General features: G+C 38.9%; 1 protein-coding gene across 1 annotated transcript in view; it reads right to left on the bottom strand.

Moving 5' to 3' along the window:
* Positions 1-25,742, bottom strand: part of TBL1XR1 (transducin beta like 1 X-linked receptor 1) — a 120,880-nt gene that overhangs the window by 66,519 nt on the left and 28,619 nt on the right. Inside the window, exon 2 of the mRNA XM_026061144.1 lies at positions 1,244-1,308. The gene's annotated coding sequence lies outside the window, so the exon portion shown is untranslated. The remainder of the gene's footprint in view (positions 1-1,243; positions 1,309-25,742) is intronic.

Below are 25,742 nucleotides of genomic sequence, written 5' to 3'. Positions count from 1 at the left end.
ATTCATCCTGACTCAATACAAACTTTACATGTATAAACTGTATTTTGAGCCTAAACATTAGGGTACTAAATGATAGGCACGCTTTGTGCAGATCTTCTGATTTCAGAGTTGCATTTGCTTTGGTTAGCGCCAAATAGGCTGCACTACATTTCACTCCGGGTTGCCTTTGAGAATCAACACGATCCTTCCCACATTACAATTTCAAAACAAGCCAGTTACACCCATGCAAACTCTCTGCCTCGGAGCTTCACTTCGCTCACAGTACAAAGACAGKGGAGTGGGAAAGGTAGCACCGAGGCTCTAATTGATTTACGCATTCTTTAGATCCATGCCCACAAACAAAACAAAGGAAACCAGCTCTCAGATCCCGAACCAAGTTTTCAAAGCTGGTAGTTAGAAACAGTATCCCTTTAACTTGGGAACAAAGCACAATGATTCTTGAAATACGAAATTCAGGCTGGCACTTTATGCATGTATTTCTTAAGGTTAATGCTGCAGTTAATGTTCTTATAACATACGTAGACTGYGACAACACAAGACACCAAAACTGCAGAAAAAAGATTATTTGAATCTGATCAAAGCTGGAGCATTAACTTCCAGTCCTTCTCTTTCAGGCCTCACCTCTGCTTTCTACCTGCTCAACTATTAGAAAACCTTAATAAACCATAAAGATACTCTGCAAATAGGAACTTTCAATAATCTGTAACATTTAGTAACATTCCAGAGATGAAGTAAGAAGATGATAGCATCAACCAAGCCCATTTCTATAGCAGCAAAGAGTTTAACTTCACTATCTTATGCTATCAAATGTTTTGAAGCAAAAAACACCTGCCACCGCAGAGCTCTTTAACAAGGGAAGATGTTAGTATTGAAACGAACTGCATCAAGCACCCAAGTGGGGGCAATAGAGCACTCAGCCAATCTACAGCTTCCCCACAACAGGCTTTTGGCCAAAAGAGGAAGCAAAAGCAGTTACCAACAGGATGAGCTATGTTATTGTCAAATTACACTTCTGGCTTCAAAATTAACATGTTGCCCTACTTTCCACAGGATGAAAACCTGGAAACAATATAAATAATTTTTTTTCAAACAGAATAGCGCTTTAATGTTGCTTAAAAAATTAAAACCAATTTGTGTGCTAAAAAGTAGTTATTCTAAAAATATTATTTGCAATACAAGTTGACTTACGGCATCTTTGGAGGAAGGAACCACACCACTTTTAGTCAGTTAAAAAGGTACTTACCATTGGCAGYGCATTGATATGCGGAAGTTTTCCTTTCAGGTGCCTCTTGCCACAGAAGGGTGATGCTGAAAAGGCAATAATGAGACAAAATAGGAAAAAAATATTATTTATTATTCTGAAAATGGTGGTGTTAACACAATAAAACAGCATCAAATACAGGCCTTCACAGCTCAAGCAGTCTGTTCGAGGAGCTGAGTTATTACCACTGAATTTGTATACAGCCTATGTATCAGCAGTGATCAGGAACAGAACAGCGAGCAGGGCCAGGTTTTTGCATATATCCTGTCGCTAGCCACATCACAAGAACTGCTCCTGCGGGGAGTCTGAAATACAGAGCTTTGAACAAATAAGCCTATTGAATGAATACTTTGCTTGGACCTCTAGACAGCTGTACTCATTCAGTAGGAACACACACAAACAAAACAACCTGAGTACAAAAATCCTGGTGTCTGGATTTTGCCTTAATTCTCCAGAAAGGGGGTTTGAAAGTTAACTAGACAAAAGCAGGAAGCTTACAATGCCTTCAATCCATGCCAAATTTCTTCTGGAAATAAATTCCAGCTAGTGACTTCTATATGCTTTGAAAAGCCCCAAACAAAAATACCTGTTCCAGTGGTTTGACTGCGGACTACTCTTCGGAAATGGTTAAATCCATTAAGAATCCATGATTGCACTAAGGAATGCAGTTTACATACACAGGTGTGACCATGCACCCAGATAGTTCACCAACGCCCGCACTACTTCAGTAACTGAAAAAATGGCTCAGGCCAGCTGCTGGCTACCTCGAGAACACGCACCTAACAGAAACTGTCCAGCAGAACATTCAAGGTAAGTCTTTCCCATCTTCAAAAACAGAACAAAATCATAATCCAAAATCCATGCTCACCTACGCTTGGGTAATTTTCTTTAAACATCAGGAATAGTTATTTTATCCATAAAACAATATGAACAGGCAAAAAGTTAAGTCAGTCTTTGCAAACACTTTTTGATGTCCAAGCATGTGTTAACTCCATCCATAGCAATATCCCTTTTTATTCACTACTGTTCACTACCAATGATTTTTCTTCACACTAATATTTGTGAGTGGTTGCTCTCCCTACAAATACTTGTTAAACACTACTTTTCTTGCTAAGAAATAATCTAATTAGCCACTCAAAGAACAGAAAGAGGGATAGACGGCTACGGGTGACTAAAAGTACTATTAAACTTTCTTTATATTAAACTATTTACAAAATGTCTGTAAACTGTGTTCAAAAACTTTTACTACAAGTAAGAATAAACACAGTTTTCAGGACTCATCGTCAACAAAGTTCTCTTGCATGTAATTTTCAAGTTCAACCAATAGGAAATGGTTTATTATAAAACCATTTTTGGACCCAGTCAAATAAAGCGCTGCAGCAATTAGGCTTATTTTATTCCTAGAACATCCCACTGCACCATCAGCACTGACAGAAATGTAACCTTTGTAATGCAAGAGTGGAGCCGCTGCAGAGGATGAGAAAGAACGCAGGAATGCGGGGAATTAAAAGAATTTGCAAACATGTTCTTTCCCCCATGCTTAGTGGTACTGGTACTGCAGAAATTATGTAAATAGAGTGAAGAAAACTTCACTTGTCAAGTGGCATGATTGCCTGTGTGAAGATGGTCAGAAAGCTTGGGGCTTTTGCACAGCAAGAGTTGGAGCCCAGCACAGAAGAGAAAGCGTTATCACCTCCCTCAGAAGCCCCCCTAAAAACACTACTTGCCTATCACCGAGGTTTTCCTTAAAAACAAAACACAGTACCGACCAAGAGCACACTGTTAGGTCACGTACTCTGCCTCTAAGACGGTCTAAATCTCTATAAAAGCTGTGTCCAAAGAAATACATTGGAGAGCTCTGCTGCCTAGTTGTGAGTGTGACACTTAGTTTGTGTTATTTCATCAGAGAAGGAACGTGACAAACGCAAATAAATGACAATTGCACAAACATAAACAATCTTCTTCAACAAAAAAAGGCTTCCTTCAGTACACACCACCCAAACCGTCCCTTTCCAACACCCCTGCGCCCTCATGTAAACTTCTGAGTGCAGTCCTTATGGCCAAAGCTCGAGAGGGAAACCTTTCAGATGCAACTGCGGAAGAGGCTTCTTGTCCTCACTTTTAAAGGATCTAAAGAGGGCAGCGACACGGAAAGAAGCTGGACTCAAAGACTCAAGAGAGGAGAAAACAAGCAAAGACAGGGTTCACTGCCTCTGCTTCATTCCTCRCTGGTACTAATTGGTTGGAGGCTCCAAATTTAATTTAGAGTGCTTTCAATGACACGTAAACATTTAGAAAAATCTGCAATGGCCTCCTTCAGAGTCAAGTCACCGAATGCAAATGTCTTGTCAGCAAAGCGTTTTCCTTCCATATTTATCCTACCGGATATTGTTCATGTAGCAAATACCCTGAGATAAGGCTATACTTGACTGATTTTAGAATCTCTCTCACTTTTATATACAGGCCTGTTACAGTGATTTAAACATGTGGCCAGGTGTAGCAACAGCTATACTACATGACACAACCCAGCAAACACACTTGAAGTTGATAAAACACACTTGGGTAAAGCACACTAGCAGCTAAGTTTAGATCCTTCACATGTGAGGGGGTAGGGTTTTTTTTTTTTTTTTAAACTTATTCAGCATTGGCTGAACGCTGCTCCTATCAACCTAAAGGAAAACGAAAATTTGGCTAGCACTGAGCATTTTCAGAGAAATCGCACCCTGTGAGCTCTGTGGCAGGCACCGGCAAGCTGTGTCCACCCAGGGCTTTCTCGCAAAAGCACGGCGTGCCCGACGTCGGTGTCCGCCTGTAACGCTACGCCCAAATGCACAGCACAACTTCTAACGCTGTCTCACCAGCAAGAGCATCCAGAGGTGATGCAGCACCACCTGCAGCAATGACCTCTTGCGACCTGCTTGCACAGAGAGGTGGCAGAAAGGACGTCCAGCCAAACGGGTTGTACAAGACAGGTGATTCCCACCTGCAGGGCCAAAACTCGCACGTCAAACCAGCTCCCAAAAAAGCAAATACCAATCTGTGCTGCCAGCGTAGAGCGGGCTGTTGTTATCACCCRAGGAATAATCATGTGGTACAAACACAAAACCACAGATAAAAGCAACTGCGGCACCACACAACGACAAATCTGGTTAAAAACGCACAAAATACAGATGTAGCCTAACATTATTCCTTACCTGTTTCCAAACATAAGCAATTCAAAAAGGGGATTTTTTAAAAGCTACTTGTAAAAATGCTTCATTTTTTTCTTTTACAAACATTGGCATTTACATTCTTTCCCCCCATCCGTCCATTACACAAAGAACCCAACAGAAAAGGCTGGGTAAGTGCTACTGCTAAAACGATGGATTCAGCAGGAGCTTTGAGTCATTTCTGCTCTTCGTTTTAACTTGCGCGTTCATGTTTTTCTTATAATCCTCTTAGGATCACACTGTTTATACTACTTTCCGTGAGTCTTCTGCTATTTTAACTTTAACARCAAATTTACTCATTAAATTTTGTTCTTTGTGCATTACAAAAGCCTTCTACAGACACAGCATCTTTTCCACTAAATTCTCCTTGAATATCTTCTTTTTTTAAATCTGGCTGCAGTATCTGGAAAGAGTGTCCCAAACAAAATAGATTTAAAAATAACTAAATCCTGGATATTCCCCTCAGTAGCTAGGCTGCAAAAAGCATCAGACAATAGTTTAGAAAGCCTAAATTGAAAGCTAATCACTCCATTGAAAGCTTCCTCTCATTTGGTTAATAGGCATACAAATGTAGTGGTGATTCTACCACTGCAGTGCTTGGAACATAAACACAGAAAATCAAAGTTTTCTCTTTTAATCCAAGCTCCACAGAGATGTATGGAATTTTTTTAAAAAATAATTCATCACTTCTACAATAACATCTGTTTTTCTGATCTAACAGAGGAGCTGAATTGAGACAAATACCAACTCAAAAATTAAGGAGCAACAAATATGTACAAGTGAGAAAAATGAGGACCCACACACAGGATAGCACTAAAAATGGTCTTTACCCGCAGTAAATGAATTGGCAGTAACAGAGTTCCTAGTGACACAATAAAACACACTTAAATGGCATCAGAAACCACAGCCACAGCACCAGAACTCTTCTCCGAGAACCCAATGGGAGAACAGCATCGGGGCAGGGGGGCTGGGGGTGGGAATAATGTATATATTCATACCATGTAACAGTTAAACAACCTTCCACAAAGCAGAAATTCTCCTTCATATACCAAAGACATGGTATGTATGTATACATAAGTATGTGAACCAACTATTAAAACAAAACAGGACACCTAAAGTGGTTAAAGAATAAGAAGTGGGTAAGCAGACAACACCAATCAGGATAAAAGATCTTCTGGACATACGAACCACTCAGTTTTTCAAAAATAGGCCAAAAAAAAAAAGGATTCGCTGCAACATGATAAACACAGGAAAAGCAAGACCAAATAAATTATTTAGCAAAACAATATGGTAGTACGGTAGCAGTTACATGCAAGTTTAAAACAAAACACCAATTTCTGTAATAAAAGTCAAAAATTGAGGAAATCACAGAAGCTAGCTTACAGCCCACTGGAAGGAAAGAAACCATCGCGGCCAGTTCTATTAAAAACCTACAGCACAAGAGCGAACTTGTCCCTATCAACTGATTTGCATCACTGGGAAGAAGTGAAGAACCACCACGCTGCAGCACTACTCCACTTGCAAGTCAGTTAAATGAAATTCAATAGTAAGCAAGCCAATTCACATAAAGTGAATTAAAACCTTGGATCTAATTCTCTTATGCAAAGCATCCTATTTTACTGTTACTGAAAAGAATAAAATATAGTTTCACAAAACACAGTGTCTGTGAAGTATTTTGTAAAATCTTTACATGAAAAGCATCGTATCTATGATCAAATACTGTTTTGTTGGGGAGTGGAATACTTTTCTTCCCTTAGCATAGTCACAAAATCCTACCTTTATAGACTATTACGTATATGGCAGTGCTCCGCAAAAGTAAATTCAAGGTAATTTCTTATTTATGTTGCTTTTGTGTCGTTCTGAAAACGCTGGACGCACTAACTCACTGGTAAACGAACTGAGTATTAAACTGAAATTAATCACTGCAAGATTAATCAGAGAAAAGACTGAAAATAACAGCCTGTCAAACAAACTGTGTGTGCTCAGCAGACTCTCACCTCAACCTGAGAAGAGCAAAAAACCCCTCTCCTTATGAAAAACAAAATCCTAGAGTGTAACATTTAGGGGCCACTTAGCTATTCTCCCTAAGTTTACTATGCATTTTAGATACATAAATAAAAAATTGAACCAAGACACAAAAAAACCAGACTGCTTCAAAAAGGAATATGTATTTTTTTTTAATTTCCTTTCATAAAGGTAGGAAGAGCCCATTAACTCAGATTAGCCTGCACAGCTGAAAGAGGGMAGACACGTTCTTTTGTCAACGTGATAGAAGGTTTCTAGGGAACTGATGGTTGCAAGGTTACCAGGCCTTTCCAGTCGGTCTTGAATTTGGGGATATAGAACAGCGTTCAAACGGTTTCCCTGGGTAAAATACCTTCTCTTTCTCCATTTCTGCTAACAGTGCCTGCCTTGTCTGTGTTTTTTAGATATTCAGGGCAAAATATTCCTCTGCTTTGGGACTAATGGTGGCCTTGCAGAAGAAGCAGTCTGGATTATGGCAGGCATCAGAAATCATTATAGTGGGGCAACAGCACAACTGTATTTCCGTCTGAGACGGATTTGTTCTCGAAGAGCTTCGTTTATTGAATGCATTAAAATTCTGTCTCAAATGTACCATGCTTTGGGAGGTGGGACACATGGTTTGAATAGCAATCATATTTGGAACTGGGATCAAATTAGAGCACATTTAAATAAGGAATTCCCTGAAGATAACAAGAGGACATGACAATATTCTATTATTTTCAACCTTAATGAATGTAACCACTATTCAAACTATGCCTGTGTTTCTCTCAATATTGGTACCACTAGCACCCCTACTTTTCTGAGCAATTAGAAGTCAAATATGGTATTTTTTCCAGAGTGAAACCAGGATCTACATTTTGTCTTAAGCCAAGCTAATGAGTGACAGAGAACATTTAGGCAATGCAAGAGAGCTCAGGTTCTGCTGCAAGGCAGAATATTTGCAGACAGCTTGACATCAACAGGCTCAAGAAGTCACGCTGTGGCCACTGAACCCGAACACAGAGCACACCGAGTGTTGCTGAAGCCCTGCCTCTCTCGCTATCTGCAAACGTGTTAGGAAGGTTAGTTGCTCTCCATCTGCCTGCTGCTGCTGCTGAAGCACCTTGCAGAGTATTTGCCCTCCCAGCAAAGTATCAGGTTTAAAAACAGATATACCAAAGTGTTCCAAAATCTACCTGCATATGCGGTTGGATTTTAGTGGGGCATGTGAAAGAGTACTAGCACAGTCAGAAGAACTGGGATCCAAGGATTCTTCTAATACAGCAGTCAAAAYTGAGTTACTTTTAATAGTAAAAATCACTTCACAGTCCATAGGTATGAAAACATTTCTTTGAAAATTTAGTCGTACCAGAGGTCAGAACTAAAGTTTGTGATGGAACTTAGGCTCATATACTCCAGATGTTCTTGGATGGACTTCCCCTAAAATAAAGCACTTATAATGCTTTCCAGATTCTTCCAAGAATTATTATTACAATCATTATTTTATGCAAAGCCAAAGAAAAATTTAAGCATCTCACAAAAAAAAACTGACTGCCCTGAAATCATCTACTAAATATATCATGAAATAACTATTTTTTCCAAAAATAGTGCTCTTCCAAAGCTTCTACATGTCTGCTTACAGTCCCATTTCTGCAGAAGTCTTCCTAAGCGACACTTGCTGTATGTACTCACAGAGCAGCACAACCTTTCCCCACAAATTCAGTGTCCTGTTCATATTTTCACATGAATAACCTGCAGAATAAGCTCTTTCTGTACAAGTGAACTCTGTGATTTAGCAGCAGTTCAAGTTGCCCAAGATCAAGAAATACCCGAGGAATTTCACCCCCTTTTTTAATCTCTGAGAGCCCCTATTCCACTCCACGCCCCACCACCAGGAGACTACATCTTCAGTAGTAGACTACATCAGAGGCCTCCTGCCTCTGTCCCTGCCCTGCTATCATCATGTCTTTAACGGCAATATTGCGGACTTACATGAGGATCCTGAGTCACAAAGAGTTAAGACATTTCTGGAGAGGGCTGTAGCTGTTCATGCACTGGTTGTCCAGCTAACCCTGTTAAAGGGATGACTTATTCTAACATAGCAGCTCCTGAACTGTGACAAATTACAGAGTAGGCTAGATATTTTAAAAAAAAAGAAAGACTGTGCTTCTCTCATTTATATGGAAAGGTGCAAACCTACTTCAGAAACAGATACGCCATCCTTGCAGCAGGGGCTGAAAAATTCAAGGGAAAGGAGCACTACATTGATTCCCAAAGCTGCCTCTCACATGTAAAAGCTCTAAGRGTATAACTTACCTGTGGACTTTGGCTTAGCTTTGTTGTTAAATCACATCCTAGCCCATATCTATCTGCCCACTGCATGAGCAGACTTCAGTACCCTCACTTACCTGCTCCCAGGCATGGGTTCTTGCTACTTACTTTACCCTAAAAATGGCAATTAATAGCTTTCTACCACTCAGTTCCCTCAACCGTCTCACTGAGGGGTCAGAAGAGCACAGAACGGACTCAAGAGAGGAGGAAGGAATACAGCCCATGGAAAGGAAGAAATGCGGGGACTGAACTGTCCCTATAGCTATGTCATCGAAATACACCTCTGTTTCTAAGGGACAGAAAAGCTTTTGTTTGGTATCTTGGACAACAACGGGAACCCCAGCACAAAACCTTGCAACAAAAACAGAATGATGTCCTAGGCAATGTGAATCATACCACATTTAAACACAGACACTAAACTGTATTAAAAATTATTATTCTGTTTGTCTTTTCAAATCCTTCAGATGAACATAGTTTCTCAGCCCTGGTATCTGTCACAGAGATGGAAGAGGGGAAATATTTGCATTGATATTATACTTATTATATGTGGAGTAAAAGACACGGAAACTTGTTSCAAAGAATAAGCAGCCTACAGTACAGATAAACACAGCAAAACATTTACTTTAAAAGTATGGTCAAGAATAGCATTTATTATATAAATGGATTAAAGTCATTAATCAACAACAGCATTAGAGTAATCTAATCATGCCACTTGTTCTTCACCTATTTTTTTGAACAACAGGACCCAGGTGCAATGAAGGAAAACAAATGTATTTGATTCACCAATGGCAGCATATTCACAGGATTTGACAAGCATCAGGAATCAAAGCCCCAGTAGAGAAGCTTCATATAAAGACTGTCAGTAGGCTATAATTAATTTATAACAACATAACAGTGCCCTTATGTAAGTTAAAATAGTAACTTGTGTTTGTCATGAGCAGTAAAATAGAGCTTACCTGCATGTATACAGTTATACTATTACAGTTACACCAYGTACCTCCCACCCTACATGATCTATTCTGAAATAAAAGGAGATTGCCTTCAAAAAGATATTACATTAACATTTTCTGTTGTTTTTCCTACTGTTTCCTTCTTTTTTTTCACTCCAAATTGGTGCAAGAAAAACAACCAAACTTAATTTGTTTCCAGAARCAAATAAATATTTTCATTTCACTGGAAAAAATTTCTGTTGAATTTCTTACCATCATTGCAGATGCATGGTTCAATCTATAGCTCTTTTAAACTAATGTATTTTGTGTATGGAACTACACATAGCAGTTGTTTATACTACAAACAAATGGAAGTGTGATTAGATAACCTATTATGCCGCTCTGCAAACAGCCAAACAACAACAAMAAAAAGTGAAAAAGACTCCTAATATTAGTCCCCCAGTACCCTGTATTTTCTTTTAGACGAGATAAAAGATTTTATCCAAGAGAAATTCCAAGATACCTGAACGAGAACTTAAGAACAGCCATACTGGATCAGGCCAAAGGGTTCCCTGGCCCATTATCCTCTCTCCAATAGTGACTTAAAGGCAGACCCATAAAGKATGAATGAAAACAGAGCAAACACATACGGTATTTTCCCAAATAATCTCCTAGCCTCCAACTAATTTCAACTCAGGTGACTTTCTGAGCACAATTTGATTGGTTTCTTGTGTTTAATTAACCTCAAAGGAATTGTCTTCCATTAACTTGTCTGGTCCCATGTTAGCAGCTACAACACCTAAGCAGTTTTACAGATCTGCTCTCTGTTGTGTAAAGAAAGACACAAGCTGTTCTTTTGCTGTTTTATATATCTGTCTTCTGTTAGCTTAACTGGACACCCCGTAAGAGAAAGTGAACCTCTGATCCTTACTCACCCTCCACATGATTCTCATGACTTGATAGACTTAACTATACCCCCACTCCCATGTCATAACTTTTCCAAATGCAAGCTGCCTTTCCTGCCAACTCCTAACAGTCAATTTGTTTTGACCAATACTGAGCACCATGCTGACATTTTTATGAAATTGTCTGTCGTAACCCCATGTTCTTGCTCCTGGCTGGAAACGGTCATCTCAGAGTTCATCATTTCCTACACGAAGTTGGACTCTTCCTCCTCCCTGTGCATCMCTTTACACTGAAATCCATTTGCCATTTTATTGCCTTGTCAGTCTTGCAAGATCCTTCTGTTACTCACAACTGGCTCTCAATCTTGCCGTATTGAACAGCATATCATTCCTTTCTCATCTTGCTGCTCTCACCCTTTTCTAGGACATTTATGAGTAGGTTGAACAGCACAGATCCTTGCAGAGCCCCTCCACTGGTGACCTCCTTTCATTGCAAGAACCAACGATTTATTCCTATCCTCTTTCTCTCTCCTTTAAACAATTCTTTTTCCATGCAAAGATCTTGTTCCTTATGCCAGGGCTGCTTACTTTTTAAGTCTTTGGTGAGGGACTCTACAGAAAAGCTTTCAGAGTTCCAAGCTGGCTGTATCAGCTGGATCATCTTATCCACATTTGCTGACTCCTTAAGAAAACTCTAATGAGCAAGAGTGTATACATTGATCYTTCCTAAGCAAAAAACATTTATCCAGGAGTCTACTAGTGATATCCTTTATTACTGTTTCTATCTATCTAGCCAGTACAGATATTGGATTTATGCACCTGTAAGTCCCCAGATCTCCCCAAGAACATTTTCCTCGGAAATTGCATGCCACTGGCTCCTTCCCATGTTCTGGTACCAAGAGAGCTTTAGAAGAGTGGATATACACTTTGATTAGTAATGCTGCTGTTTCTACTTTGAGTTCTCTTAAAACACCCTCTAGTTCTGGTGATTTGCTGCTGTTCATTTTGGCAATTTGTTCAGTAACTCAGTCAGATTCTTTGATGAGTACCCCACARAAAAGGTTTCCGTTCCTTCTGCAATGGACTTAGAGTCTCCAACTACTCATTTCACCGGTTGGCCCTACAGACTTTCTCGACAGTCATCTTGATTTTGGAGGATCAAAGAAAAGATATTTTTGATTCTTTCTGCTAGTTGCTAGTTACTGTCTTTTTGGCCTAGTTATTGTGTTTTTATATTTAAACAGCCATAGKTTATGATCCTTCATTTTCCTCAATCGGACACAAGACTTCAGCTTTTTAGGATGCATTCTTGTTTGTAGTAGCATCCTTTAAGCTGCTGTTTATCCATACCCACTTTCTTTGTCCTTTGTGAAGCATTCCTAGGTGGTATGCGCTGGCCTGTACTTCTAATATGGTGGCCTTTAGTAAAATCCACAGTACCTGTAAGAATTTAACTCTATTTAGACTGTTTTGGCAACTTTTTAAACAGGCCTCCACTTTTTTACATAATTTTATTGAAGTTGAATAGAACTGTGTGGATTTTTAGGCTTTAGTTGCATCTTTCAGTTGCTGTGATAGGCTGACTCTTAAACTTCAAATTTTGAAACAAATCTCATGCTCCATTCACAGTGAATTCAACGGTTGCACCACTTGCAGACTCCTTAACCAGCTGCTCCAGAAAAGAGTTAGACATTTGGTCACTATATTATATTTCGATACGACAGTTGCCCACTTTACACGGGATTAGCTGAAATCTCCCACAGTTTCCAGTCCTTGTTCCCTTTCTAATCTTTGTAGGGTGTCACAGCCAGTGACACTTGATAGGGTGGTCAATAATACAGATCCACTGTCACAGGTGTAAGTCACCACCAGAAAATAAAGCACTTAACACATTGTTATTAAAAGCGTTCATCTACAAGAGGTCTGCCTGATTTCAAATGGGGAATTGTGTTTAGCATGGCATTTAAAAGAATGCCATTAAATTTCAAGACTGTATTCCTGAAAGAATATTGGCCAATACATGTGCTCATCAACAAAAGCTCAAACCTACAAAGAATTCAGTTTCTTGCTTACGAGTTTTTATTCAGGAAGCAATTCTAAATCTTATCTACATAGTAAATTGACTAATACTCTTCTCAGTGTCTCACATTTCCACTCTGATTTTCTGCTCTGTTCTTCAGTAGGGCTCCCTGCAACTAGGGTTAATAGCGTCTTATTTTCTCTGTAACGTGCATGTTCCAGCAGTAATTGTATAGGATGCACCAATGCCATCAAGAATGACTTGAATTTAAACTTTATCTTTTCTGAATGTAAGAACTGATACTAAATTCACCATCTTCAAAAGTATCCCTGAAAAAAATAATTTTATCAAGCATATTACTTCTCATTTTCAAACATCAATATAAAATTGGAACTAATTACTACTCTGTGCATTAAGCAGCATTTTAAACTCAGTAAAAGTCTACCTAAGAACTCAGAAAGCTGTTAATGGGCCAGGTCTGGGGTAGTGGTTAAGTGACTTCTCAGACTAGGAGAAAAGAGACGGCAACTTAGCAGGTGCAGAAGCCAAGGACAAGAAACCATCTAGGTATTAGAGAAGCCTATTGAAGATAGTATAACTGAAAACAGATTCTAAATAACAGGAAAAACTTCCCCAAAACAAGTATCATGCAACCAGAGAATGGTGAAGGGAAATAACAAATCCCCACTGCTTAGGATATTTTAAGCAAGAGTGGGAAAGACTCTGGAGGGATAAATTCTGCTTAAGGAGACATACACTAYACAGTGTTTGATCTAATAGGTCTTTTCTCTTTCTTTACTTTTTGATTCTTATCTAACAGTTTCACACCAGGAGTGTAAAATTGGCTGAGCTGTGCATCCTGCAAAACTCCAGGTTCAAACTGGGTTCGGCTGAAGATAGGATTTTGCCATTTAGGAATTTCATCTGTGAATTCAGTCTCTGAGACTGCCTGCAGACTGCCATCAGGACTTCATGAAAAGGTTTTGCTTGTTTGCAAGTGAGCGATTCATATTTACCAAAGTGACTTACTAGACTAACCAGAGAGAGTAACACGAAGGACTGGAAATTCTCTAGTGATGGTCTTTGAAAAAATTACTGTACTTTATAGTAAACTTACCTACTTGATCCTTCCACTTGTGAAAAAAAGAAAAACAACCTTGCCCACATCTTAATTTTAGCATATGCCACATGGCTACCATCACTGAAGTTATTTGCTCTTTGCATGCTTTTTGTTGCCCTGATACTGATTTACTAATATGTCCACAGACTAGCCCACTAGGATCAGCTATTCGTCATCCTTAAAAAAAAAAAAAAGTGATGGATGTCCAGAAATTTAAAAAATTAAGAACTTATAAAAAAAAATTCTGCTATTTATACCTCTGTTTTCAGTTTAAATGTACACTTTTTTTTTGTTCTTTTTATTCACGGAGACTACATAGGACGCCTGAACATTTTGCTGCTTTCTTTTGTGGTCACACCGAATCACAGTAGGTAATCAAGGAAATGACCGACAAATGCTACAGTGAGAAACAAACATGTTTGTAAAAAATACTCCACCTAGCACAAATATTTCTGCTCTGTGTCAGACACATCAAATACTGGGGTCTAGCTCATCTCCAAAGAGAATACTGAAGATATTATTTTAGTCACACCTAGTGAACTTTTTTTTTTTTTTAAAGCAGTTTGCCATGCTTTTCAAAATCAGTGACAGGATTTTAAAATGGAAGAACATGATGCATATAGCGCTGTCTAATAAACACACAGGAMCTATACAGCACTATATAATAAATCTATAGAACCAGGCAGCACAATAATGATACATCTTCCATCAGCCCATGAGTACTAACAATCTATGTTTACATGCAGCAGTGCTTCCCAAGACCCTGCTTAGCAGATCAGATAAGGCAAGGTTCAATACGTGTGCTTTGTTACATAAAGACATACAAGTGCAATCACGTGTTAGGATTTTGTCTCTCATTATTCTTTTCACCGCCTAAAGAGCAAGTGAAATCTTCAAATTACAGAAATGTCTTGGGCACAAGCACTTCTGTCCCATTTAACACRCTACATTTTTTTTTATTTTATCAAGAAGAAAAATCCACTTGTCTCATTTTCACGGGAATACTGCTACTAGATTGATGTGGACCTGCAATGTCTTTCCCAAGAAGCTCCATTTGACCTTCTTGGACGGTAGTTCTCCTTTAGGGTGCTTCTTTGCATGCACAGCACAGAGACATTGATTCTCCTCCTCCCACAAAAAGCAAAAGGACAATATTTTGCTAGCAACATTTCAATACTGAACAAGGTAACTTTTATGAGCAATTAGTAGTATTTATTCTTTTGTCGAGTTGAAATAATTTCCTCATGAAATTTTAACCAAGTCATTTGTTTATACAGTGATTCACAAAACATTACTAGCTTTATCTTTTTCTCCTAATAATATTCTCTTGTAAAGTAGTAAAAAATAAATATGAAACTACTATTTTAGCATGCATATGAAGGGTTAATTTGGATTACTTCAATCTATTAAGACTTTACTACGAAATTCTTAAATGATTTGGATTGCAGACCATTGCCAGCCCTCAAAATTACACATGCCAAACACTTTTACTGAATTTTGAAAAAAAAGGCTCCTTGGAGCAGCTACAGACCACGTACGATGGCCTCACACCTCACAGTACACAGATGTGCGGATGCAGACACGCAGGCACACTGAAGGGCAAGTATTTATCAGGCCAGAGAAGCAAGCCATAACATAATGTGTTAATAATACATATATGAAAGTGATCTAGGTACTTCTCATTACTGTGTAAAATTCCACTCTCCCAGTGTAAAATATATAGCCTTAAAGGGTAAGATAAGGGAACAGAAGTGAATTCTACAAATATGGCATAATGAAACTCAATATATGCACACATATGATGGGAAATGTAAATACAGAGAGGTTTACTTCTTGGCTTGCAATTTCAGCTTAAGGATTCAGCTTTTATTTTATTAAGGGGTATAACAATTTTTTTTTTCATCTTTGCCAAAAGTTTCTGTTAAAAATAAATAAAAATCTTATGCTACCCTTAATCCAAATCCCTCACTGAGGTATTGGCAACAACAAACCAACACCKCAGAGTCTTTCGTATGTGGGCTTATTACTATTCTCGTAAGAAAATAAAGCTTTTGTAATGAATTGTCTTTGTTCAAAGAATTTTAAGGTTGAAATTAATGGACATTGGTTAATATCGACCAGATCTGAGAGAGAGAGAAATCTCTGATGTCAACAGAAACAGTTGGCTGAGCTGAGTAAGGGAGGGTGCAAACGCTCTTCGGTGCGTGCTTTACTGTGCGTGCCCCTGGAGGGAAAGGCTGCAACGCGAATGGCACAGGAGATCCTGCAAGCATAGGAAACACTTTAACACACAGGAACTCAAAACCAGTTTATAGGAAACCACGCATCACTATTTCCAATTTCCACAGAGTCACTTATGGATCGCTAGAAACAAGCGGGCAAAAACAATTCAAGACTCTCTCTCGTTTTCTTGAAAAGTAACAATAGTGGTCAGAGTACAACCCAGTACTAAACTATTTGCAGCTTCAGAAGTTAAAACTGGCATTTCAGACTGACCCCAAACCACACACACAAAGACAGCGCTTAGGAAAGCACCACTGCGCGTTCTCAGCAATGCCTTAGCCTGCGACTACCGAACTTCACGCTAATTCGGTTTCCATCTAATCTTAAAGGCTGCCTTCGCAGGACCCCCGTCCCAGCACGAACTGCTAGCGGCCACCTGGATTTCTCACCGGGACGTACACGGACCAGGAGCTCCCAGAACCCGTCCTCTAACCTTCACCTCTGAGCCAGGCATAGCAAATGCAATTTGGGTAATTGCATAAATATATACGGCCTGTTAATTCAGAGTTTACGTTTTAACGTTCAGTTTCCAATTTTGGCTACCTAGACGAGAATCTTACTTAAGCTACTAAAATAATTTCAAAGAAATAAAATATTCACGTAATACATTATACTACCTAAGTTTTAAAGGAAGCTAAAGCACTGATGGAACTGTTGGAAATCACTGACACGGCGCTTGCAAAGAGCATTTGTTAGAAGCATTAAGCAGCAAGCTTTTACAGGTGCACGGAGAATATTTTCAATACCCTAATTAGTTTGCATTCAACTAGCTAGCTTCAGTACTTTGAACACACTTTGCACATTTGAGGATTAGAAATTACCTTCCAAAAATGAGAGGACAAAGACCTCTTAATTCCAAAATCTTGAACAAAATCAGCTCATTTCATTGTTTACAAAATAACACTTTGGCTACTTTTAAATGCAAAAGTTTTCATAAACATTCTTCCTTTACCCAGGACGCTGCAACAATGAAAACAAATAAAGATTTTGTGCATTAGATAACCACCTTCATCTAACTGCAGTTTGACACAGTAAATAAGAAACATCCCATTCACCAATTTGCACCTCCATTAAAAAAGCCATGAAAACTTCTGCATAAATGAAAGCTAAGTTATGTAACTCGTAACAAAAGCACAGCAAAACACTAAATCCACCTGATTAGCAAAAGTACCAGTTTTACTAAAAAAAACCCACAACAATATTAATAGCAAATCAGAACGTTTTCATGGATTTCAACACGGTTATTTCAATTCTTTAAAAAGTGTGATTTTTGTATATCAAAAACAAAACAAAAATCAACTACTTAAACAAGGTTTTTTGCACGTTAATTTATATCATTTTCACTGCACTCTGTCCCAGGCCTAGCAGACATTTCTTCTAGTATTAGGTACTCAAAGGTGTAAATTAAGGTTTGAAAGACACCCTGACCTAATGCAGGACCTATATTCAATATTCAGAAACAGTTCAATACTTTTAAAAGAAAAAGATTTTAAGTAGGGCAGAAAAGGCATGCAGCAACTGACACACAGGTAATATCTCTATTTCTGGGTGCAAGTCACTGAAAAGCAATTGAAGTAAAACGCAAAGGTCATACCCACATCCTAAGGCGTTCTCCCTTTAAAGGTGAAGCACTAAGCACGAAACACGGTCATTTAAGAAAGCTGAACTACTCTATTTGTTCTATCAGCCAAACAGCAGATGAAGCGCTCCTACATTTTGGTATTCCAGAAAGACCATAACTTCTGTACTGCTGAATAAAAGAGGGTATTATTTATATTGTGATACCATATATTATAATTACTCGTACTGTGACAGTCCTGGGGTCCCAACTGCACCTAACAGCCTCCGCGCGCTAGGTGAGGGCATAACACACCTATAACCTCAGCACGAAGGCCAGATCCTGCAGACAGCTCTAACGCAGGGGACGCAGACCACCACCAGGCAGTAAAGCGATCGGGCTAGGGAAGGGTAACGGGAGGCAACGCACGCCCTAAGCAGCAAACAGATGAACGCTCAGAAGTCACACGCATGGCCAGACGGCCGGGCCGACTTTGGGTCGGCCTGCAAGTCTCCATGCTGCCCAGCACCGCGCATGGCAGACGTGCTCCAAGCTCTTTGATTTAACGGCAGTCTCTAAGCTCCCGATAGAGCGGGCAGGTCTGGAGGCGATACAAAACAGAACGGAGAGGGTCTTCACAGCAGGCATCCCTGCCCTCCCGGCTGCACGTCAGAGGCCTACTCAGTATGTAACGCTGGGACTCTGCYGGCATTTCCACTGAAAGAGAGAGATGTTGCATTAGCTGCTACRTATTCGTCTTTGCACTTGGGGAAATCAAATCAGCACTTCAAGAAAGCCAGGAGCCACTGAACAACACAAAGCACCTACAAATTGCACGCTCAAACTTTCAGGTGTTGGAATTGCTCCTTCTTCTGTCCTGATAATGCAGTGGTTCTTAATGAATTTTAACGCATATCAGATYGCCAAATATCCACTATTCATAAGCTTGAATTACTTTGCAACAGTCAATTTTGCAGCCTCTGTGCATCATTCGCAGTGATTCATATTAACACACCACAGATCTAAAACTCAGAAACAGAGGTCAATATTTAGGTATTACTGACAATAAGAAAAAACAGCCATATATTCTTTGGAATTCTTTTCAGTTTAGGTTTATCATTTAGTTCTAATTCAGCAAACATGAAAATGTGTACAATACCAAAATAAAACATTAAATTGTATCCAGACAACAGTAATCTTGAAGTAACTACATTTACAAGGAAGGAGAGAATAAGAGGGCAGCTACTACATATGGTTGCCTATCTTAATTGTTCCTATATAGTAAATTATCTTTATTTTCTGTATGTATTCAAAATTCATCTTTTTGTACTTCACTTCTAGACTCTGTACACAGCACTGCCCCACTTGCTCTCACTTCTGCAAGCAAGCTTTCCCAAAAAGTTCACTTTGGATATCAGAAAACTACAAGTCATCAGCAATTATCTTACACATCTCATGCAGAAGCTTCTTTCCAGTTCCTCCTTTGCAGCCCCTCTGGAATGTCAATAGTTGAGGATCACCAAATACTAAATCAAGACCACCGGTTTTTATCACAATCACAGAAGCATGAATCTCAAACAATAAYAGAAGGAGGACAAAGTTGTTCCTATTTGGTAGCAAGTAAAGAATCAATAACAACATAAAACACACATTATAGAAAATCTCAGAACCCTCCTTCTGAATTTAGGTTTCACTGTCTTAGGTACTTCAAAAATGTGAAGGACCCTGGAAAAAAATCAATACAACCCACAAGATACCAAGGTGCAGAAATCCAATTTTTTTTTTTAAATACAGTAAACTGTATGGTGGCAAACACTGACATAAGCCAAATAAGTCTTCATATGAGAAACCAAGTATGTTATAAATCTAGCTTTTCTAAACATGCTATCTATACCTTCAAATAGGGCATGTGGTGAAAAGAATGCATGCCAAAGAAACTATTTTCTAGCGGTCATTCAGGTTTTTCTCATTTCAAATAAAAAACTTTTATTAAACGAATATGATCTCTAAGGATTTAAACTTTTTTTTTTTTTTAAAAAGAGCTTTCTGAAAATTCGGTTTGTGCCAAACCCCACTGACTGGGGAAACCAAAAAAACAGGACAGCACCCTTTGATCAGCAAACACAACTCTGGCTGGTTTTGGAAGGACTTTACTTACAGTAAGTTTAGCTTCTTTAGATCACTGCRCCAAAGTCCCATTTTAAATTATTCCTGGTTTGGCAGAATGCTAATCTCCAATATCTCCAAGTCATCCCTTCTGCAAAGGGCTCAAGCTCAGACACTGGAGTCCCTAAGCAGAATGTGCATAAAAGCATCCAACAAGACCGGACTGGCACCTAATTGCCACTCTGGCTCCACCAGCTTGCTATCAGATTCACTTTTATTCAGTTCAGTGCTTGAGAAATTTCCAAACTAGGCAGAATGAATCTGCCAAAATCTGATGTACATCCACACCACAAGAACACTTACGGGACTGTTTCAAAGAATGGGATGTGATTTAGGAAAGCTAAAAAACCAACTCTTAAGAACACCAGGAGAAAATCCTTTTCTCCTAGGAGACCACTATGCCATGTAACAGAAAATCCTATTAAACAAAAATGATCAACTGCAAACAAAGATAATTTACTAAACAAAAATAGCTTGCAGTTAAGAGACAGTATAAATTACCATATGTGGAAAACTAATATGCTAGAAGAGTAGGGGACTTGTTGCCCGACAAAATAAAGTACCAAATGCAAAAAAGGTTACTGCTTACATTCTGATTTTAGCAACAGAAATGAAAAATAATCAAAAATTAAGACTRTAATTGCCAAAAGGAAGAAACACAGACAAACAACATATAAAAGGAATAATGGGGAAAAAAGATTAAAGGCACCCGCTATCACAAGAATAGAAATGAGATCTCTAGAAGCCCTGAAGGACTCCTTATGGAAGAGAAAAAGGGAAGCTAATCAAAACCGAGAATGCAATCACTATCAATTTGATCGTTTTGGCACAAAACCAGACTTACCACGGTTGGCAGAGAGAGGCAAAAGGAACAAAAGCAGGGGATGGGGAGGCACACTGCCTACGCCTCTTGCCTGTCCCGTGCTATACACATTCCCAGTGTGGGCAGCCTGCATCCAAACCCCCTTCAACCTGTTGGTCCAGCTGCAGTTACACCACTCGAACCCTTAATAGCTGCAGTGCGTCAGGAAAGCAATGACACCGGGGTGTAAATGTGTGACACGAGTTTATCGTCTTCTAAAGGATTTCCACTGATTTCACTGTTGACGGCTTCGGCCCTATGTCAGCATTATTCTTTCTTTATTCAGAGTGGAAAATACACTGTGACAAAAGAAAAAGCCTAAGTTTCACTGTACCTTTCAGGTTGGACCAGAGCACTTTTTGTTCTGTCCTTTCCCCTTGTCCTGCAAGGGACATTGCAGAGTTCTTTGGTTGCCTCCCTCAAAGATTATATTCCCAAAATATGGGCTGTTTAAACCTCCTGAATGCACATTTGACTTCTGCAAATGAAACAACAACAACAAAAAAAAATCCTTCCTTCTTTTTCTCTCTATATTGTATTTCATATGGGCTACGGTATGTAACAGTTTCTATACTACTTTTACTTACAAAACTTTAAACTCCCATAGAAGAAGGATCCTGTTTTATATTTCAATACTCTACCATAGGTATCTGGAATACAGTGTAAATGTTGTTTTGAAACAAACAAAAGTCCTATGTATTTCTACTCTCTTCCAAGATAATCAAAACCAGTAAGAAGCTCTAAGATGAGGACTTTCATTTCATTCATTCACCCCCTGCTTCTATTGACTCCTTAAATTCCCAAAGCCTTTGGAAAACCAAAAGAGCCCAAGGGTACAGACAGTGAGAGAGCACATTATTTTAGTAACCAGAAACTATGTATGACAGACCTGTCTAGTTTTATTTTCAGCACAACATAACTGTTAGTGGAAAGACTGTACTTTAACATTGACAGGAATGTAATGGAGAATTTTTTTTAACCTTATAGTTCTAGCAGGTCATAAAGATTGTATGATTATCCTCCTTGGACAGTAATTGGCAATAAGAATACATGCTCTTCTCATAGTTTTTGTTTCATTGATGAGTTGTGAGGAAAGAGAAATGCTGTTCAACCAACACGCTGTTTATTTAATATTCAGCTTTCTTGAACTGTTCTTCTGCAAAGCAGCAATGCTGATGATCAATTATTTTAGCAATCATAATTCAAGATGAAATTTTACACTATGTAAACACATTATCATGACCACCACATTATGTGTTTGAAAAATTCCAATTGCAGCAATCCATACAAATGAACATGCTGCATCAGGTTTACAGCAAAATTCTGGTCTAACTAGACACACAGGGTTTTCCAAAATGCTAATATGAATGAAGCACGTGGATACAACGAGTACTTTTCTGTATAGTAATCAAAACACAGCTCAAACATTCATACACTTGCTTTAACATTAAATGAAAAAGATTGATACTTGTCTCTAATGAGAGGTTATTTTAAATATTAGAGTCTACGTTTTAAAAATTACAATATCAAGTAAGTTAGAGAAATCAAGAGGGTGACTTATTTTTGTAGGAAAGCTTCCCGAAAACTTCATCAGGTTGACAGACAAGGAGAACTAAATTTTCAGAAGATGCTAGTAGATTTGAGGGAGCAATCTAAAACACCTTCACATTGACTAGGTGGCCTTCCACTTCCTGAAAAATGAGTCTACAAGGGTCACAATTTGAGCACTTAAAAACTTGGAAAATTCAGTTTCAACTTTTTATAAGAACACGATGAACAAGTAATTGGTGTATTTATAATATATTTATTGCATTACACTCTACTGATAAACTGTAACTTTTCAACACCACTTTTCACAGAAAAAAACTTACCAAATTGCTTGAATTTAATGTTGAAAAGAACATAAAAGGCTGAAGAAGTAAAAAGCTGAACAAGAAAAATGCAAGACCGTCGCTGAATGGGGTGGATGATTTAGAAACAGCAGACAGATAAGGCTGAGGCTCACGTCAGTGACTATTTGAGACAACCTGGCCCACGTTACCAGATGGGCTGCGTCCAAGGGTGCTGCGGAGGGAGCTGGCCAATGTCATAGTGAGGCCTCTATCATCTTTGAACGGTCACAGAGATTGAGGGGGTCCCTGACGACTGCAGAAAAGCAAATGTTGCATCCATTTTCAAAAAAGACCAGAAAGATAATTCAGACACCTACTTTGGTCCCTGAGAAAAATCATAGAGCGAGTCCTCTTGGAACATATTTTTGGGCACATAAAGAAAAAGGTGATTGGAAACACTCAGCACAGACTGACCAAGGGTAAATCGTGCCCTCTATGATAAAATAACCAGGAGAAGGGGAGAGCAGAAGAAACTATTTACCTCAACTTTAGCAAAGCTTTTGACACTGCCTCCCACAATATGAATGCGTCCAAGTTGCGATGTTATAGACTGGATGGGGGACAACCAGATGGGTAAAACACTGATTGGATGACTCGGCTCAAAGGGTAGTGGCTAATGTGGGCTGTACTCAACCCAGAGGTCAGTAACAAGTGGAGCAGTACTGCAGGGTCTATCCTGGGACCTGTCCCATTTAACATTTTTAATAATGACGTAGAGAAGGTGATGGAGTGTGCTCTCATCAAGTCTGCAGATGATACCCAACCAAAGGTACTAAATGATATGCCCTCGAGGGCAGGGCTGTCATCCAGAGGGACAGAAGCAGGCGGGAAGAATGGGCCAACAGCAATCTCACGGAAGTCCGTAAGGACAAATGAGGAGTCCTGCATTGGAGCAGGAAGAGCCCCTTGCAATGATATGGGCTGGGGACCGAATGGCTGGGGATCAGTTCTGCCGAAAAGGACCTGGGGGTCTGGGTAAACGACCAGCTCAACATGAGCCAGCAACGTTCTTTAATTGCTGCCATTCTTTGTCTTACAGTGGCTTATTCTGTCTGTTCACTGCCCCTTGAATATCTGACTTTGAAACCTTAACAACATTACTTTAGCAGCTCTTTTATGCAGTGAGGTAGCCTTGGTAGAGGGAATGACATCCACATGGACAGGTCCTGTAGAGTCACTAATAGCTATGAACTGATTCCAGAATGAGCACACTGTCCTCAAACAGAATGGATGCAGAGAGGCTTCAGGGAAGAACTGAAACCTGTGATTCCTCTGGCTGTAATTAAGCCACTGTTGGCACATTAAGGGACATACTCTACGATACATGCTGCAAGAATAAATACTATATTCACAAAAAGGTGTCATATGATGACTACAATGAGAATTCACACTCATTTGCCAAAGGAGTTCCTTGAATTTGTATTCAGGTCTGTTTCCTTATCAAGCACGTTAAAAATCAAGTAATTGCAAAGTCCCAGAAACGTAAGGTCACTGCTATTTGACTCTTCTTTAATTTCAGTACTTCGCACACAAAAACAAATTAAATTTATTTCAGCCTGCAAAAATTTGAATGCTTTAGAGACAGCAAATGTTCACATACATTTGGAAGAGCATACTGTTACAAAATACTGAAAAAAACGTATACTGGGCATATGCAATAGGCAGTTTGTGAATACATAATTGCCATTTCTAAACCAAAGCAAATCTATCCAAGAGGCATGTTCATATAAACACACTTTATATATATAGATATATATGTACACACACGCATATATAMACACACACACACTCTTAAAAAATTTTTTTAATCTAGAAGCACATTTTGAAAGCATTAAAAAAAAAAAAAAGGCACTGCGGCTGTGAAAAACGCTGCTTCACTTCCCCTAGACGCAAAGGGAACCCAACACACCCAGCCATAGTTTTACCAACAGCCCACACGCTCGCAGAAAGTTATCTTTTGGCGGGAAGCAGAACAACAGCTGCACAAAGAGAAAGTTAGAGGTTAAACTGTGAGCATCTGGAGCGAATAAAAAGAGGAAGGAAACTTTAAGTGCCTTCACAAGCTTAAACTACAGCCCTCCCTTCAACTTATCCCATCTCTCGGATATTCCAGGATACTTTGTAACATACCTAAGCAAACTAAACAAAGTGACAAATTCTAATTTTACAAACACATTACTTCTAAGTTTTATGTGAATAAAAATCAAGTTTAGAATTGTTAAAAGGAATACTTGTATGTACTTAAGCTTTCAACCACAACATGACATTAAAGGAGATTTAATTTGGGGGGAGGGGAGTATTTACAGTGTTTCTAGAATTCTGAAATACCTGCCAAATTCCTCTTTTCTCTTCAGCTAAATACCTGCTTAGTATAGAATTTCTTCCCACAGTAAAACTCTAATCTCCTAACATAAAAATCATAAACATTCACAAATTAAGGTTTCAAAAAAGAACCTTTAACATGCACCTGAGCAATACTTGGCAGATCACAGCACACACTATTAAGATAATGATCACTTTGGAATAAAAAAAGGTTAATTAAAGCAGATATTTGGAATATCAGCTGATATGCATTCCCCTTTTAAATCTGGCATGCACCACCATTCAGTTTTCACTGCTCTTGAATAAAAAGCACTCAACTAAACCTGCACAATCTGAAAGTCTACTCCCCAAATATTCAAGAAGCGAGACCAGTTTTGCTTCCTGGAGTCTCAATGTGCATTCCAGGGCTCCTTAGACTTTAAGCAAATGGAAATAAAAAACAATGGCATTCTTATTTTGACAGTGTTTTTATAAGCTTAGGAACTGTGATTCTACATCTTAATGCTCAAGTACATAAATATACAAGATGCAAAACAACAGTGTCACTCATTAAAAAAAACTGTACTTCATTTACTGCTCTTTATGCACGTATCTATGTATAGATCACAAATTTAACTCGGCTATATCTAAACTGTGCCAACTGTTACTGCATAGCACTTCTAAAACACGTCCTTTTCTGTCCATCCATACAACCAGAGTTCTTGTATAGACTTTTATTATCTTGTGCCTTAGCTTATGCTGGTCCTGGCAAAAAGCAAGCTTGCCCCACTCAGATCCATCTAGCATACTTCTGAAAAGAACATTACCTTTTATCTTGCCACATCTCTTTGTGTTCCTTCACCAGCTTCACTGTCTAATACCTCAAACACCTACCTAGCTT

The sequence above is a fragment of the Apteryx rowi genome, unplaced genomic scaffold (genome assembly GCF_003343035.1).
Source record: "Apteryx rowi isolate R43461 unplaced genomic scaffold, aptRow1 scaffold_10, whole genome shotgun sequence".
NCBI classification, from domain to species: Eukaryota; Metazoa; Chordata; class Aves; order Apterygiformes; family Apterygidae; genus Apteryx; species Apteryx rowi.
The sequence above is the reverse complement of the archived record's forward strand: the minus strand, read 5'-3'. Positions and strand labels throughout refer to the sequence as shown.